The sequence below is a fragment of the Ctenopharyngodon idella genome, chromosome 23 (assembly GCF_019924925.1).
Source record: "Ctenopharyngodon idella isolate HZGC_01 chromosome 23, HZGC01, whole genome shotgun sequence".
Taxonomy (NCBI): Eukaryota; Metazoa; Chordata; class Actinopteri; order Cypriniformes; family Xenocyprididae; genus Ctenopharyngodon; species Ctenopharyngodon idella.
Genome location: NC_067242.1, coordinates 11954839 through 11969399, shown reverse-complemented (window position 1 = coordinate 11969399; position 14561 = coordinate 11954839).

Sequence of the window (14561 nt, the reverse complement as noted above, 5' to 3'; positions counted from 1 at the left end):
TTCAATCTTTCTATCGATCATTCAACCTATCTATCTATCTATCTATCTATCTATCTATCTATCTATCTATCTATCTATCTATCTATCATTGTATCGCTCTATCATTGAATCTATTTTTCTATTGTTTGTTTGTTCATTCTAAAAGCAGTTGTGCTATTGATTTTGGATGCTGGAAATTGTCATTGTAAGAAACATAATGCATGATATCACTTTCTCTGATGTCACACTATCAGTTTGCGTCCCAACAACATTTTGCTTACTGTGGTGACCAAAGCAGAAGATGAGCATTAAGATGCCCCATGAAGGACACAACTTGCTTTCTCTCTTCGTGCTCCAAGAGTAAATGTGTCAATGCCAAGGTGTGCTTATTCATTATAGAATGAGTGATGGCTTCGCTGTAAATATTTCATGCATGCAACTCCTAAAAGTTTCATGATGTTGTCCGAATGAGTAAGATTTGGAGAGGAAGTGAAGTAATTCATTTGAATAATTGATGTTTAATGCCTTTGATAAGAGTCATCACAAAGGTCACCATTTCAATCTAACCTGAGAGACTACAGTAATGAGCTCTTGTCCCTGTCAGAAAATGCTTACTAAATTACACCGTGAGTCTGTTCTGTTTGCAAAAAAGCAGCGAATGGGCATCTTAGTTAACCGGTAAGCCTCTTATGACCCTAAATTATGCTGAGATGTAAAATCTTATTGCACTAAAGCAATTTTCTTGTATAGTTTTGTATTTTAAATGCAGTAGAATGATTTTTTTACACTTAGGTCAGGCATAAAAATGTATGAATTTCATTACATTAAATAAAGTATCAAACCAAGTGATATATCCTTACAACTTGAAAGTGTCCAAATACTATACTCTTTGTTGTAATTTTCAACAATATATTAATTGTTTTATAATATGAAACCAAACAAAACTGTCCAGATACTATTTGGAGCCACTGTACTGGGTCAGCCACACAGGGACATCCTTTCAGAGGCCCTGCACAGTTATTACAAAGAAAATAATATATTGGATGATTCAGTGCCCAAAACACTAGGGAATCTAAGTCAGCGATTCTCAACTTTTTTGACTCCAAAGCCCGCTTTGTCCATTCAAAGGCCCTTTTATCTAGGCTTATATGTAACTCTGGTACTTCTGTTGCAATAAAAACAAATATATGTAAACAAATGTCAGTTTGAGTTTAATTTTGTATTTCTGTACTCCTTTTTTTAGCATTTTCATTAAAATAGTTAATATAAACATAAATAATGTTAATATTTACAATGCTATTATATGTATTTAATGTTAATGTAAATATAAAAAAGTTTGCTGAGGGCCCCTAATGTGCTTGGATGTGGACATACAGAATAAACTAAAGTGGCTACATATCGAGCAAATAGTTACAAATAGCCTAAATAACCTTATGTTCAATATGTGTAGTGTGTTCTGAGCTTTTATGCTATGAAATCATAAAGATCTCCGCTGCACCTCCTCTGAGCATCACATCTTAAAGTATAGCTCAGGTTAACTTAGCACTGACAAAATGAAGGCCAGAGCTGGTTTTCATCTCATTAGTTTTTTGTGCTGTCTGAAAGCCCAGCTGAATCTTCGACTTATTTCATCTGCAGTAACCTTGCTTATTCCCGACGGACGTATTTGTGTTGGTGTAAAGAATTTATGGCGAACTAAGAGAAATGTATAAATCCTGGGTTTGGCTTTTTCAGGGCCATTGGGGTGGACAGTGATCAGAATGTGTAAGAACGGTTCCCTCTGAGACTCTTTGTGACTAATACGTCTCCCCTCCTTTGCTGAATGCCAAACAGGGCCGACATGACTGCAGTGGGATTCTTACACAGCTGTATGCTGGCCTTCAGTGCTGAATCTTAGTCAGCTTGTGTGCGCTGTGAGACATCCTGTGCAGGTTTTTGTTGTTAGAATCCCAGATGGGTTTTCACTCAGCTGGAGTGAAAGAAGGACATGGAATGAGGGCACAAGGATCTATATTTGCTGCTGAAAAAGGATCTATCGGGCCGTTTGCCCAGAGCCATGCTGTGAAACGCTTGTTCGTCATTGGGTTAACACTGCACACAACATACCATTGTGCCATTGTGCTTTTGACTGGCAGGGACGATGGTAAACTTTGAAAATGAGGTGAAGAATTGCATGATAACTTTAACTCATGGCGTGTTTCTAAGTTCAAAAATATACTTAAGCAAGTGTTTGTCAAGTTGTGCACCATTCAGATTTGAATTGAGGGCTGGGAGATCTGGCCAAAAAAATGATCATATCAGTCGACATCGATAATTATCATTAAATGTTTGATTCTGGAAACCAGAATATTAATTGTAGTTTTAAACTATACTCTTTATTGTCAGACACTTGACAAACAGGTGAACATTTCACAAATCTGAGGTAGAACGTTCAAAACATTTTTGAATTCTTTACACTTTTTCTGTTTTGTTTCTTTTTGTTTAAAATAAATATCTTAATAGAAAAATTAATTTCTTAGTTTCTGCATGTTCTAACAGGTGATATTGTTTCAAACCATGAAACAGGTTTGTGTTGCCTGACTTTGATGTCGCGTATCTTTGGCACAGTTTGCAGTGCAGGCTGCAATATTAATAATATAACGTGTCTTGTCTCTTAAAAATGCACATTTGACTGGAGCTTGAGCTGACAGTAGCAGTAGCTTGAGTTGGGATGCAGAGGTAAATTTGTTAACAAAAACAGTAACATCTGTAAAAATTGTAATAACCTAATTTTTATAGGGTAAAATTTAAACATTCTGACAGTTTGAGTTAGGGCTCTACTTTTATTAAAATGACCATAACTGGTCATATATCATACATTTGTGATAACCATAGGCAAAACCATTCATATAGCACCTCACTACCATGGTAAAATGTAACTATATGGTTTCTATGGTATTTGTAATGAAAATCAGTAGCCTAAAAACATATAAATACAAATGCACACTGCCACAATACCATCTTTCAGTTAGTTTCAGTTAATTAGTATAGTAAATCCATTGTAAATGTTGGTGATTTATAGATTGAAAAGCCTTCTAACTAGAACATTCATGACATAATGATTTTCCTGTCAGTGCTGTTTCATCTGGCTGTAAACTAGTTTAAATCACAGAGACATTTGTGTTCTTTGCTGAATTAAAGCACTTCACGCTGGATCGCACTGTGTTTAGCGCGTGATCAGCGAGTAAATGTAGAGCGCTGCCGTTTTAGCCGAGCTGATAAATGGTCCATGTGTCGCTGTTAACTCTGTTTCGTTCCGCTTTTGGTGTATAAACATTTTATCGAACATTTAAAGAACTTTTGTTATAATTTTAACAAGGAAAAATTATGTTGCGATAATTATTGTTTTATCACCCAGCTCTAATTGAGAACGTCCTGAATTTGAATTGAGGAATTGATTGTAAGTAGAGTTAAAACGAATTGAACTGTAATTTAACCACAAAAGCAATAAATGTTGGCTTGACAAAGCCTTGTTTGAATGTTTTGAGAAAAGTTAAATGTTTTTATAGATAGATGTTTGAGACACCATCTGTAGACATTTATATTCAGCTTATATATGTCATATTTTTTTTTAATTCACTTTTGCAAACAAGCACTTGATCTCCTTATTACCTGTGTAGAATTTTTTTCGAATTTCAATTCAATAAATTCCTCTTTCTGTCACTCCAATTCACCTTCCTGTGAGGTGTGGCCTATTCATTTCAATTTCAGTCATGATTTCAAAGCCAATTTTTTAATTTTTAATTTTGCACAACCCTAGTAGAGACTTGTTGGTATTCTGCTCACATAATTCTTACTATAAATGCTGTGAACATCACAGACAAGCAGAGTGATGCAGAAAGTGAAGCGTCCCTGCTGATACACTAAATATTAGCAGTATTGAAACTATGCTTGGACACTCGGATTAGAGGACCGTAACTATCGTGTAAATTAATCTAGTTTGGTTGGACAGGGTTTAGATTATCAATGCATCTCATGCCCAACTAATTTCAAGTCAAAAGCTAGAAAATTTGGCAAGGCAGCGATATGGCACAGTTGGCAATATGTTACAGCCTCATAAAATTACTGAGCAGAAACGATTTTTCTCATCCACTGATATGTCTGTAGCTTTCATTATTAATAACATGAATTATTGAACAGAACACGTCTCCTAATGTCTCATCATTCTCCTTAAGCAGGTGGGAGGTTTTCTCAAAAGGATGCTGGTGAGATTGCATCTAGCATACCAATGAATATGAATATGTGTGAGCGTGTCAGTGTGTGTGAGACTATTACGTGAGGCAACTATTAGAAAAACACTTCACATGAGTAGTGGAATCCTCTGGAAGAGCAGAGGGGAGTAAATTGATACCTAAGTAATAAGGATAAAATTTTATTTGAACTGACAAAAAAAATTCATCGTAGTCATTTCCCAAGTTTGGATTGAAAAGATGCCTGACATTTGACCTCAGAGTGCCACTCTAATAAGACTGAAGAATTCCTTTAGTTAATGATTCCTCAGTCTCCTATTTGCAACTTATGCATGAAATTGCAGTCGTTTATTGAGCTGGGTCTTTTGTACACTCAAAATAACTGTTCAGTCTGCAAAACCGCTGCCCAAGTGATTCAGACAGTTTCTGGCAGAACTACAGCCTTAGTCAAAAAGGATTTTGGCTGCAGATTATGGAGGCATCCTGGGATTTCCCTACAGCGAACATTGGCTTGGAAATCAATATAGCAAGTAAACTCAGAGGCACTGTGTGTAGTCAACTATAAGCCAAACAGTAATTGCTTAAATTGATGTAATCCTTCACGTGTCCTCCGTGTGGCAAAGTTAATATCAAAAGAATTATTTGTGCAGTCCAATGGTTTTGACATATAATCCTTAAATCAAGAATAATTAAAACTGTGATGCAGGAGAGAGTTGAACCTGTACATCTAGATTAAGAGTTCGACTTTTTTGCGATCGGCATAGTAATGTGGATCAACTGTTGAGTTTAACATGGAGTCAAAGAAGAGTAACCAGCCTGGGCCACTTATACAAAGAAGGCCTGTTCATGACCTTTGATCTTATTCAGTCAAAATACAATATACCATATCAAACTATAGAAAATGACATAGTCACTCCAATTCAACAATGGGTTAACTTGCAAGAAGTTTGCAATAATATTTATTCTCTACTTTTTATTACTACTATTATCACTAACTACTGAAGTCCAACCCAGCTTCAAGTTGTCACAATTTGTACAAAATTGTGAAATTAAAGGTGTAGTATGTAATATTGACAGCTAGCGGTTGAAATGGGTACTGCGGTCGAAATTCAAAATTTTGGAGCGAGTTGTTTCCCCCACCCCCTCCTCCTCAGACTCGTCACTCACACGAGTTGCCAGATTGAGGACACGCAACAGGAACGAGCGCAATTGACAGTGACATTTTAATATGCTGTCGTTCATAGAGATTTTAGATGGATGCCCAGGTGTTTTAGGTCGGATAGAATCTGCAATCTCTGACCTAGTTCGTTTGCTGGCTTCCATGGCTGCAATACACCAACTGGCAACCCGGGGTGTCGAAATACTATAGGGTAAATTGGCAGTGGGCGGAATTTCACAGATCAAAACAAAAACAGACATTCCGACACGGAACGCACATTTCAAAGTAGAATAACTGGCTGTAGAATAACTTGCTTGCAGAGAAACAAGTAGGCCTGTGTGAACTTAGCATGTTTCCTAAATATCTGCAAACATATTATGGTGTTTTTATGCCAAAAAAATTACATACAACACCTTTAAAAATGGTACAAACCTTTTAACCTTTAACCCCTAAACCTTTTACTCAAACACTAATTCTAACTAAGTTTTAAGTAGGAAATAAAACTACCTTTTTCATACAAGCCACGTTGTACCGCTGTTACAGTTTTGTTTGAATTATTGCGAGTTGTCAGGAGACTGTTTTGGTAAATCAGAATGCACTAAATAGACACATACTTTCACCTGAGGCGGTAACCAAAGTGCAACCAAAATGCATTTTAGTTAAAACTATAGCTAAACTTGCACCTGGAAAAAGTCAACCAAGTAATTCACTCTCTGCTTGGCTTGCCAACAGGTTTGTTCCTAAACTATTTCTAAACTTAGTCAGGAATTTTACTCCAGCTAATTCAAAAGTGTTTTTTGACTTTACATGACTTGAGCTGTCAGATTGATTGGCAGGCCGCACGCTAATTAGCCATGAATACGAGAGTGTTTCTTGTGATGACTTCATCACGGATTTCTTCGAGTTCAAACAGGTCATCGTTAATCATCTCTCAATATCGTGTGATTGAGAGCACTTTTCCGGTGCACTCTAAATGACCTGTTCATAAATCCCACTCTCCACTGTTTTATTATTAAAGTCTCTGCTAACCGGGCCAAGTGCAGCGGAGGCGTGCGTTATAGAGGTGAGCGGCCCCTGAAAGCAGTCTTTGGGTTAAGCTCTTTTCATTTCTGGAGATCTGCAGCCCCTCTCAGCAAAGACTGCCAATCAAACGCCCTGCGCAGGGAGGGTTCATAATCTAAACCGTATTAATCTGAGCCGTTTATGAGGGGTCAAGTGAAAAAGAGCTGATCGATTCGGAGTGCTCCGTGCAAACGCCGTTTCTCAATCGTCTGTGGCCCCATCCTCTAATTACAATTTGTTTTGCAATATTGAGAAATAATAGCTTTTCCTTGGTTGTCAGTTACCCTCAGAATTGCATTACAGAGCTTTGTTTAAACAGGAGAACAAATCAATACCATCTGCCTTCATGTATCCTGATCACCTCTCCTCAGCACAGCAAGCAGCTCTATGACATTGTCAATTGTTAATATCAACCCACACACAAGTCCTATTGATTTTCTGTGTATCTGGGTATTTATTATTGGTGATGTTTTTTTCCCACTGTATCTTCTGACCCTGTGAAGTGCCTGATTTTATCTACATGAGATACGCCAACAAGAAGATGATATCAAACTGGAGTTACAGGATGTATTATGATTACTTTGTAGAAATCTCTTGCTAGGTTGAGTCTGTGTACAGCTTTGCTGAAAAGCACTCTTGCAAACCGATGTTTATTGACTAAGTTGAGAGTTTTGTAGTATATGTATCAGAACAGAAATTAGAATGCATTAAATAGACACTCACAGACTAGGTATATATTTTTTATTTATTATCTAGATGTGTTTGTCCATTGATGGCATCATGCAGTCCCAGCCTTAAAGGATTAGTTCACTTTTAAATAAACTTTTGCTGATAATTTACTCACCCCCATGTCATCCAAGATGTCCATATCTTTCTTTCTTCAGTCGAAAAAAAATTAAGGTTTTTGATGAAAACATTCCAGGATTTTTCTCCATATAATGGACTTCAATGGACACCAAACGGTGTCCAAAAGGTCCAAATGACAGTTTCAGTGCAGCTTCAAAGGGCTTTAAACGATACCAGACGATGAATAAGGGTCTTATCTAGCGAAACGATCGGTCATTTTCGAAAAAAATACAACTGTATATGCTTTATATAAACAAATGTTCGTCTTCTAAGTGCTTCCGCCAAAACCGCATTTCCGTATTCTTCAAAAAGTTTACGCTGTATGTCCTACGCCTTCCCTATTCTACTTACGGAACGAACGCAGCGCCAGTTAAATTTTTTTTCCGTAAGTTGAATAGGGAAGGCGTAGGACATACAGCGTAAGCTTTTTGGAGAATACGGAAATGCGGTTTTGGCGGAGGCACTTAGAAGGCGAACGTTTATTTATATAGAGCATATACAGTTGTATTTTTTTTCGAAAATGACCTATCGTTTTGCTAGATAAGACACTTATTCCTTGTCTGGTATCATTTAAAGCCCTTTGAAGCTGCACTGAAACTGTAATTTGGACTTTGAACCGTTTGGTGTCCATTGAAGTCCATTATATGGAGAAAAATCCTGGAATGTTTTCATCAAAAACCTTAATTTTTTTTCGACTGAAGAAAGAAAGACATGGACATCTTGGATGATATTGGGGTGAGTAAATTATCAGCAAAAGTTTATTTAAAAGTGAACTAATCCTTTAATCTGTGTCCCAATCAGCTGTTAGTGTCTAAATGGAAGTTTCAGTCTCATCTTTTCTGACGTCATACTTTTGTCAGCCGCACTTCTTCAAGTGGCACCTGAAGACAGGTGTAGCAAACCGCTGTCCCACCGAGAGCCCCACGGTGCAGGCGAGAGGACGTTTGGAACACTGCGGTCTTGTGAAATGTGGGTAGTGAGAGCAGGGTGCGATTCAAAGGCCTTGCTGCTGCGGTTCGCTCCGCAGTTGGTCCCAGCTTGATGCGCAATAATGACCTGTCAGAGTGGCAGGCCTGGTGCCAGAACCCTGAAGCAAAGCTAATCCATAGGGGTTATTCAGCCTAATGAATCCTAACAGCATGCAGGGAACCCACAGGGCCACAAAACACATCATCCATTCCCCTTGTTTTATTTTAACTGACAGAAGTATATTCCTGGAAAGTAGTGATCTTGAGCTGAACTCAAGTCTGTGGCCTTTGTGGTTTCTACTCATGTATGAAGTGTCTGTTTTATGTGTGGTTTGTCTGAGGGCTTTGATTCGAGCGTGGTAAAAGACTCATGGTGCGTTTTAGTCTGTGATCTCAAAATGTTGAGATGTCTTCAAGGAGAGGTCAAGATTGTTTTTGCTGTGATAGTTTTTATCATGCTTGAATATGTGCTCATGGATCAAATGCCATTTCCCTAAGTTATTCCTTTGATCCAACGGACAATTTTACACAAGCCTTAGACTTGAATCTATATTGTTATATATCTATATATTTTTTAATAGGACAGCCAATTAAACACATTAATTAATTAAGAATCATGTGTCTACATAGAGCAACAATTAAAAATGAAAATAACAAAATCTCACACACATGAAAGTGTCAGAGTATTACTTATCTTTGCTCGTTGCTTCACATGTTTATATATATATATATATATATATATATATATATATATATATATATATTTATATTGATAAAATAATATACATAATATAATATAAATATTATACATTTGAGTTGTTACCTTTACACATTACAATAAATTAATTTGATTGTAAATTATTATTACCTAAAATACACCTCACTGAAGTTTGTTTTTGCCAGTTGTTGACATGTGATTTCCAAATAATGACCCCACATCCAGATCACTCATTCTTTGCAACGCAGAAAATGGTTTATTCCTGCCGCTGTCGTTGTGATTTCTCGAACCGTCTGATTTTTTCCCCCTCCGCTCTAACAATTGATGTCAGGCATGTCAAGAGCAGCTCTTCCCCTCTTATGCATGAGCCCACATATTCCAGCTCGTCTGCCAAATTTACTCTGCGAAGGGACCCTGCCTCTGGAGTGCCATAATGGACTTGTCCATCACTTTTTGAGAGGATGAGGATTATAGTGGCCCAGTTGGATTATGGGTGGTTTGATCCATGACTTCCTATCCTCTTCCTATTCAAACACATTAGTCAAGGTGAATAATACAGCCGTCAGCTCTGACAGCCTTGCCCGCTATTGTCACTTACTCGCCCTACACCGCCCCAAGTAGCATTGTCTGGAAGACTGACAGGTTTCTTTCGATACGCCTCATGGTGAAAGCAGAGACCCAACGTATTTTCCACCAGAGGACGTTTGTCATTCTCTCTGCCACTTTAGAGTGACAAGGAGAGATTGTCTCTGGGCGAACTGTGGTGGCAGCTCTTGAGAAATGCATGCAAGGATTACGTTTTTTTTGTCCCAGATGAATAACCGTTTTAGGAATTTAGCCTCTTTGGCTCCCTCAGTTTGAACCTGACACTAAGAGGTGACTCCATTCTTGTCAATTTTTTTTTCTGGCCACCCTTTTTATGCAACTACATGACAAATTTGTCACGTAGGGCAGACTTTGCAGCCTCTCAATTTGCCTGACAACCTCACACCTTTGCTCCATTGGTTTCACCTGAGTGCAGTTGTGGCATCCACCATTTGAGGATTCACCAGATTGGGAATTAAGCAGCTGCTTCCAAAACTCAGAGGGCCACCCTCTCAAGGTCAGCTCCCAGCAGCCATCCGGGCGATATCAGGCATCTGTATGGCAGCCGTGCCATCCATATTTGAGTGGGTTGAGAACGCCATATGAGGTGAGACAGGAAAGGTGAAATTCAGCATGACATTCCACTTTGTTGTCATGGAAACCTAGCCTTGATGGCAGAAAAAAGCTGGAAAACAATAAAACATCTTCAAAAAAAGAGCAAAGAAATGGAATGTGATAGATAACAAATCCACTAGATGTTGCCACTGACCGGAGGAAACAACTATAATGAGCTAATTATTAGGGCTGGGACAATACATCGATGCATCGCAAATCGAGATATGATTCTGAATCGATTCTGATATTTTCCGCAAGTATTGTGATTCTCTCTCGAACTGCTTAGTTTTCAACAGCAGATGGCACTGCGTGCTTTAGAAACAGCAGTATTCTGCTTCCTTCCAATTCCTTACACACACCACTTGAACCTTCTATAAAATAATCATTCATAAAGTTCGAAAAGGTTAAAGCGAATTACAAGAGTGTTTGCAGTGGGCTGTTTACATTAATCTTGCATCATAAAAGCATTCTGAGGTACATTCTCAAACTCAGCCGAACGCACGAGCGGTCTTCTTTGTGAGCATTTTAGCATGTGGTTAAAAAATAGCCTAGAGCGCCATCTGCTGTTCAAAACTACGCTCAGAATCGATTTGCAACGCGTTTAGAAAATATCAGAAACAATCCATGAATCGCGATGCATCGATAGTCCCAGCCCTACTGAATATATGTTATGGAGAGTTTTCTCTCTGTACTGAATATAATATCTCAAGATTTTTTTTTTATGTCTCTCTGTATTAAGGGTGTAACGGAACACATATTTTTCCTGAAACCTTCACGGTACTGACGTCATGGTTTGGCCTAATGCAGTCAGTCACAGGCGATCCACACTCCAATCCAGAAGGGGGCGTACTGTAATGCAAAGCTGATAGCTAACCGCCACAACGGGAAAAAGAGCTGAAGAGGAGAAGATCTATGCACCAACCCAAAACATAAGTTTAGATGGCATGCAAAAGCTTGCTAGTAGCCTATACGATGAGTTTAGATTCATTTTTGTTACGCGCTCCACAAGCTTCACGGAAAGGAAACTAGGACGGCAGAAAGCGGCATCCTTTTTCTTTATTTTACAAAAGCACAATGCTTTATTTTTATTGTGAGTGTAGAGTGTACACAAATAAAAACAGACCCTTTTTACAGTTTTGAATGATGTCTTACACTTATCTGTATGACCAAAAATGATGGTATTTTAAGTTGGTTCCGCAGTTATAATGAGACAAAATCATTTGGCATTGTGCCGAATTGTGTCGTGACTCATGGAAGTCTCACTACTACAGTCCAGTGATGAAATATTGGTGTCCTGGAAATGGGAAGCCTCAGGTGCCGCTTTACTGGCTGTCTCCTCGTGGAAAGGTGAAGTAGGCTCTTTTTCTCCTTCTCGCTCATGTTTTTGTGATTTCTTGAAAAAACGTAATATTAAACTTTGTGCATCTGCCATTGTCACCGCATGTTAACGAACTCTCACACACAAAGAAAATGACAGTGTAGGCTACGCACAACAGTCACCGTGATTTTGCAAAGTAAGACATGTTCCTGGATCAACATCTTTGTTGATCCTGGAACAACATTCCAATCAACCAGTCAGATTTGAGGGAAAAGTTTACCATTTATGTCAAGTTTAGGCTTGCAACCAGGGTTAGGTGCTTCTACATCAATGTTATTCACCTTTTCTTTCCCCTCTGATTTTAGGGATAAGTTATGGGTAGGATTAGGTTTAGGGGTAGGAATAGGGTTAAGACAAAATTTTCAGACTGTAATGTTGTTCCAGGATCAACAAAATATGTTACCGAACTCGTATCGAACCGTAACCCCAAAACCGAGGTATGTACCGTGACTTCTGTGTACCTCTACAACCCTACTCTCTATATAACAGCTCATATATATTTTATATATGTATTTATTTTTTATAAAATCAGCTTTGATATGATATACTGTTTTCTATAATTTATTAGAGAAAATATATACACATATATTATATATACATGCATGCTATAATAATTATTAAATTGACAAGCTGGAAACTGATAAAATATCTCTAAAAGCAAATGCACAAAATTTTGCCAGCGACACTGACCGGACAATACAACGGCTTAAAACAAGATCGATACTTTAACGTTTTTGCCGACATCCGATGCCTCTTAACAACTCAGTGACAAGGAAGCCATTTTAGTGAATTTTCCACCCTGAACATATTGCACCTGTTAAATTATTTAGCCCCACTCTGTGGCTTGGCTCTGCACCACACTGAAAGCTGTAGCTACCGATTAGAGCCCCGCATGTCAACGTATCAGGTCAACCTCCCTCGGCTTTCACTTATAGAGTAATACCTTCGCATTCATCACAGTCTCATTATCTCGCTACTACGCATTTACACAAAAAGAGCTTCTATTTTTTTCATCCGAGTTTTTAAACACTGTCGAAGCACGTTCACTGCAGAGGGTCAAATGTCGGGATGAAAACAAACTCTTATCAGCGACACTTGCTGAGAGGTCAGTCGATAGCTTCACCACTACGTAATTATAAGCTAGTATAGCTCCTGCTCTGCCGTCAACCTTTCCTTTATCTCGCCCTACACACAGATGCCGCCTGTGATAAACACTGCGAGTAGATCCTTTAATACCTCCTCCGTTCTGTCACCTTTAGAGATATACTTTACCTGAGTGTGAGAAGACATAGGTGACGAGGAGCGTGACTCACAGCACTTAAAACTTTCCTCTGAGGATTTATAACCTTCAGTCAAACTGTTCCTCTGTTATTAATAGACCATCGCAGTGTTTAAATCATGTTTATGGCTGTAATATCTGATCAGAATGTGTAATTACCTTCAGAGGATGAACAATCTTGTGCTTTCTTGTTTATAGCTGGCCTGGTCATTGAAAACACCACTTGGGGGCAGTGTTGAAGTGAACACTTCATTTTCTCAGCTCTCATGTGAGGAAATGTGAAAGCTTTGGGGTTGCACTTTTCTAAACTGCTGTTGCTCCGATGGAACATTAATGTGCAAAGGTCTTTCGCTTCTCGGGTCTGTCAGTCTGTCTCTCATCGAGGATGTTGAGGTTTGGAATTGAGGACATTTTTATTGCTCAGAGGTTTCTCTCTTTTAGCTCAGGAGTGTTAATGGAGATTTCTGTTATTTCTTCGTTTAAGTTTCAAAATTATTAAAAGAGATGAAAATGGAAGCAAATTAGTCATTTGTTGACAGTACTAAGAGGATATGTGGATGGCATAACTCAGATCATTTGGCCTTGGAAAAATCTAAAAAATATTTGAGGTTATTTTAAAGTCTTTTACTTTTGATTGCAAATTGGAATCTTGGCTTTTCTGAGTACAGTTTACACGTTAAGATGCATATGAGATTTTTTCCTCTTGAAAAAAATCTTGGAAGTAGGAGACTAGTGTTGTCAAAAGTACCAACCGCGATACGCGATCAACGCACGGGAACATTTGAATCTGACGGGAGTATTTGAATTTGAAAGCGGGAGCGTTCCCGTTTGTATCTGTGTAAGAACTTGGTGAAGAGCGTCATTGATGTCTATTTACAACATGTTTTTGAAGTGTTGATCATTGTAGCCAATCACAGACATATCTGATGAGCATGTGAACACAAAGGCCAATCAGAGGTGTTTACGAATCCGCTCAACAGCACTCAAAGCATCACATTTTTAAAATTTCAGTACCGACTTGGTATCGCGATCAGTACTTTTGACAACATACGGTATGTTTTCAGCCCCAGATAAATATAAAGAGAATGTCAAAAGTTAACACTTCTTTTTGTTGGTTTCATACGTGTTTCTGCTTGCTTTATTTTTAAAATGAAGCAAACAAAATTCAGTTCCATTTTCAATTAAATTTTTAACATTTGGAAATTCAAATTGATTATTGCTCGTTCTTCATTGTGTCATAACCAACAAAATTCAAGCCAATTCAATATCACAAGTTCTTTTAAGAGATGTCCCTTCTAATATCCAGACCAAGGGTTCAAAGGGTTCCAGACCAAGGGTTTTGGCTGGTTAGCACGGTCGGAAATAGCTTTCTCCTTTGACACACCGTACAGTATATGGGACTATGGGACTGTTCTTGTGCCATTAGACATTATTGTCATGAATTTGCAGTTGACTCTGACAAACTGAACATGATTACATTCTGTCTGTCCCTTACAGTGCCCTCATTGAACCCTTGTAAATGTACCGTGGACCCATAAGCAGTTGTTCTGTGCTTTGGGGCCTTACAAATTGATGTTAAAGTATATGAAGAAGGCTCTGGATCTCTTGGTCATCCTCTTTACGACAGGCCCAATCATTGGCAGCTCAAGCTTCCCTCATGAGACCCAAATAAATGCTTTTTTAGAGATGAACAGAAGGCCAGGAAAGATTGAATCCTCTTTCTCTGAGGTGAGAAAGGGGTGC